Here is a 4,914-nt window from a genome sequence, read left to right on the forward strand (position 1 = left end):
CAACGTGTCGGCGCAGGTAGCGTCCCACACCAGCGCGCGGCCCATTCTCCATGGGATTAACGACATCCCGTCCGGGCGCTTGCCATCGTCCCGCGCGATCCGGGGCTCCAGAGCTGCGGGGACGCCGGCACTGACAAGAGCCCTTCTAAGGATGTCGTTGAGGGCAGCGTGGCGAGACAGGCGGCCGGCGCCCGAGGAGCAGGAAAGGCCGTGGTGACCAAGCCGGTCCACTTGGGCCCCACAAGAAGCACAAGTGTGGTCTGTGCATACCTCGATTCCGAGCCGGAGACCAACGGCTATGCGCAAGGTACCGGGGTCAATTAGAGTACTCGCGTTGGGCGAGGGATAGGCGTGAAGCCGGTGACCCGATTCCGGTTTGGACACGGTTAAGAGCCTCGCGAGGTCTTTGCCTGAAGACGTTGCCACGAGAGAGTTCAGGGTGGCAACGGAGGCTATTGTGTCCCATGCTCGTTGTTGTGTGGGTTTAGGTGGCAAGCTTGGGCTCGGTCCAGCCAGCCAAGCATTCGTGGCCTCATCCAAACACGCGATCTCGCAGTTTGTAGCCGTGGAGGCTTTAAGGATTTTACCTGCGAGATCGGACGTGCTATGGATGGAGGACAGGAATCAAAGCGACATCTGAAATATTTCGAGTTCCCAAGCCGCCAAACCTTACCGGTAAACAGGCCTGGGTCCAAGCCTGCTGCTAAAATGAACGTTAAGAACGGTCTCAATTTGGCATTTTAGAATGGAGTCTATGGTGTTCATTATAGTGGGGAATTTCCAAATGGGAGAGCATCGCAGTAGATAGGTAAATTTAGGAAGAAGCAAACAAAATTTAAAGATAAATAGAGCACAGTGACTATTGATTTTGGTTAGGCGGTCCGAATGATTTGTGAATGTTGTAATTGACTTATTGATTAGAGGTGGAATGGCCTCGTCAAAGATAGGCGATCCCAACAGGTGCAGGCTGTCTTTGGGGGTAATTTTGATATTTGGGGCGACGTTATTGAAGTTTTGGGTGATTTGCGATACAGTGAGCGGGTCCGCCCTGTCGGAGATGTATAGTTCACATTTATTATAATTTAATTCAAGGCCAATATCCCGGAACTGATTTTTAATTTTGACTAGATCAGCCAAGACGGTCTGCGAATCTCCACCTATTGTCCCATCGTCGAGGTATAGGGTTGTAAAAAAACGGTTTTTTTCTTCTGACTTGAAAAAAACCATGAAAAAAAACCGTGAAAAAAAACCGTTTTTTTTTCTGGATTACGTTTTTTTTCAAAAGTATGAAAACTCAAAATTTGCAAGGCAGTTAATACTTTTATACGGTTGTTTTTCTTGTTTTAGACTTTATGTTAACCATTAAACCAATTTAATTGAACAACTTTGATTAATAACAACATAAATGAAATCTGTAGTGGTAGTTATCGCAATTTACTGTTGGCAACACCAACGCCTCTCGTCGCCGCATCGGGGAATTCAGGGATTCCCCAAAAATTACTTAGTTTTAAGTTACTTATATAAATAAATCACGAAAAACCGTTATTGTGGCATATTTTTGTTCAACTGAAAAAAAACCTAATTTAGAAAAAAAACCATGGTGCCAGGTTTTTTCTCTGAATACTTATCTACTTGTCAATAAACATATCTATTCTATACAAATTCTAAGACGAATTGAGTAATGATTACTCAATCTTACATTTATTTGCGTGGCTCTATGGCTCTATGTATCTCACGAAAAACAGTTATTGTAGCATATTTTTGTTCATCTGAAAAAAAACCTAATTTAGAAAAAAAACCATGGTGCCAGGTTTTTTTTCATGTTTTTTTTTCCAAAATTAAAAAAAAAACATTTGGTTTTTTTCTATTTGCAACCCTATCGAGGTACCACACGTTTAATTTTGAATTTAGATTGTGTATTATCGAATTTATAGCCAAACTAAATACTGCTGGCCCAAGAGGGTCACCCTGCTGACAACCTACGGCCGAAAGGATCTCATTGTTTTTGTAAATTAATTTTGAGGGAGAGTGGTAACACTGTAGAAGAAAATTGTAGATTTCCGGAACATGAATTTTTATTTCGTTCAGCAGGGTGTCCCTATTTACGGAATTGAAGGCGTTCTTAACGTCCATCTTTAACAGTACCTCACACATGTCACCCTGAATAAAAGTTCGTACGGCATGAACCGCTGCCTCGCAACAGTCGCAACCTCCGCGGGTACCAAAACCGACCTGTACGGGTTCAAAAAGTTTTTGTAATTTAGAGCGCGTTCGCCGAACACAGACTTTTGCAGCTAAACGTCGGAAAGTCGAGCCTATATAGCAATAGGGCGCACCCCCGCATCCTTCTTTGTAAGTGCAATAAGATTGGCCCCATAGATGACCGATGTCACAACCTGGCAAACATCTCCTAACAGCATTAGGTTAACCAATTTTGTGATGCTTGCGGTCAGATGTTCTCCAGCCACACCTGTACAATGACTGGTGAGGTCTATGAGGTGCTGTGGGGAGATGCCGGCCGGACGCCGATCCTCTAGGGAAGGACGCTAGAGCTGCCATCACGGCATCCTCTGTGGCGTGCAGACAGGCTGAAGCGTCCGACGGAGGATCTACAAAGGCAGGGGATGAAGGGCAAGGGGGGTGTTTGGCTTGCAGCGCGGCCGCGGTCTCCGGAGTATCGGGTGCGAGAGTATCGTTGGAGAAAAGGAGTCGCGAGGCTCCCTTCAGATCCCCGTCATGTAGCTTCTCTTCGACTTTTCTAAATAAATCATATTCCTCGCTTTGAGATCGGGATGACCTTGTCGCTGTAGGCAAACAGGGGGCTAGGATGTTATTTTTAATTTTTCTAGTAAGGGAAATATTGTCATGGTCATCATTGGACACATGCAGAATTTTAAAGGAAAATTTTAGTAGGTTTTGCCAAGACTCAAGGTTATTGTTATGCACACAATTGTCTACTGCTGTGGTCAGTGCCTCAGCCACTGCGGACCTAGCACCACGTGGTATTCGTTTAACTAATGGTGATGATTCTTTAAGCTGTCCGAGAAGAGTCTGAAGCGGAATAGCAGGGTACGATGATGGCGTTGTTGAGTTGTTGTTTCGAGAACTCGGAAGGGAGGAAACAGGGCATATGCGGGCGTGGTGGATACGTGATTGGTGTATATGGAGGCCCTTTTCTGTTGTAAAACTTCTGTTGCATACACAGCATTCCATAATAAGTAACAGTATAGCTAAAAAGTATCACAATCAATTATGATATAGTGTAACTATATAAATTACCTTAAAAAAGAAGCTAAGCACTAGACTAAAAATAGATCACGATTGCACGATATCAAATAAAAGTTATTTTGAAGAAAACGTAGAAAAAATTGCATTAAATTGGTAAATATTTTCGATTCGATGACGTTGTCAGACGTCAAATCGACTAGGAGCGCCCCCAGCGCCCTTCGTGGGCGTCGCAGGCCCACGTTGCGGTCTCCGCAGAGACGACATTTCAATGCAGCTTGTCTATTGCGATCAGCGTGGATGAATCGCAGGCGATTTTGTTTATTTGTTCATTTTAATAAAAGATATACATTACAGTAAAATATCAACGATGTGTTTCGTTGCCATGGTTGGACGTTTTTTTGTGACCTATCTATAGGAATGGTATTAACAATTGATTAAATGTAGAGGCAAACCACAGCTGCCCTATTGCAAAAAGACAATTTATAGGTAACGGATCCGAGAAAGTTAATACACAAACACAATCTGTAAAAGAACGGATCCGAGAAAGTTAGACATACAATCTATAAAAGAGTAAGCGTACTGACTTGTACATAAATAGTAAAATTATAGAAATTGTAAATAATCCAGATTCATTCAATTTTTAGGAATGAACGGGAGACGACGCCACACGTACTAGAACGCCGGCCGGACGCACGAATGCGGTATTTTTAGGAATGTTGATTGCTCACTTCCTGTTTCCCGTGTTGCGTCTGCGCTGCCCTTACTACTATCAACATCAACTACTATTTAGCGACGTGTTTAATATGATTGATAATATGTTGACCCTTTTTAAGTTCATCAACTACATTTACAGACTTATTAAGTAGATAGGTACCTTTTAAAGTCTGTATCTTTAGGTATTTAAATAAAAGTAAACAAACAATTTGTAAATTTTCGGGTAGTTATAAGGTTATGACATTTATTGGTTAACCGACCAATTACAAAACCGTCTGGATCAGTCACTAAACGACCTAAGTTTAACCTACATGATTTGATCGTGTAATGTTTTCATCTACCCTCAACTGGCTTAAGGAGCCATTTGAGGGTAGATTTTGTTTACTTTTATTTAAATACCTAAAGATATAGAGGTTATCCCACGTTTTCGAAGTAAATCTTTGATACTTTTGGTGTCAAAAACAACTTTAACAAAAAATAGTCATGTAAATTCAAAATATCTACCTACCTACTAAAAAAGTTCTACGGGTGAACATTGGCTATTGTATAGCCTGACAAGATTCTATTTGACTATCGCCATGTTGCGGATTTTCAGTGTTGCTTAATTTTAGGTATTTGGGCACTCTAGTTTTGTGGTCGGGTCGGATGATTTCTTGAAACGCAGACTCTTAGCGCGCTTAGGAGGTTCAGTTAGTTTTGTGCATTCCTTGGTGTATCCCGATATGATCCGCAGTGACTGCACGTGGGTTCGGCTTCCCTGCAGTTCTTGGCAGAGTGTCCGTACTGGTTACATTTATAACATCTTGTCAAGAGACTGTAATCTCGTGCAGGGCAGGAAGTCCAGTTGATAAATACGCGCTATATATAGGGTGACAGTATGAAAAAAATAGTTCCAGTGAAATTCCGTAACATGGCGCGTGATCATATATTCCTGGTCAGGCTTTATCTACATATTTGGCGCAATCTAATCAG

The 4,914-nt window shown here is 42.4% G+C and overlaps 1 long non-coding RNA gene across 1 annotated transcript; it reads left to right on the top strand.

Annotated features, from left to right (window-relative positions):
• The first annotated feature begins 803 nt into the window (after nucleotides 1-803).
• On the top strand, nucleotides 804-2,115 carry LOC134806241 (uncharacterized). Its single transcript, XR_010146488.1, has 2 exons — nucleotides 804-1,176; nucleotides 1,885-2,115. It is a non-coding gene; the product is annotated as an uncharacterized LOC134806241 (long non-coding RNA).
• Nucleotides 2,116-4,914: the final 2,799 nt, after the last annotated feature.

This window comes from Cydia splendana, chromosome 3 (genome assembly GCF_910591565.1).
Source record: "Cydia splendana chromosome 3, ilCydSple1.2, whole genome shotgun sequence".
Taxonomy (NCBI): domain Eukaryota; kingdom Metazoa; phylum Arthropoda; class Insecta; order Lepidoptera; family Tortricidae; genus Cydia; species Cydia splendana.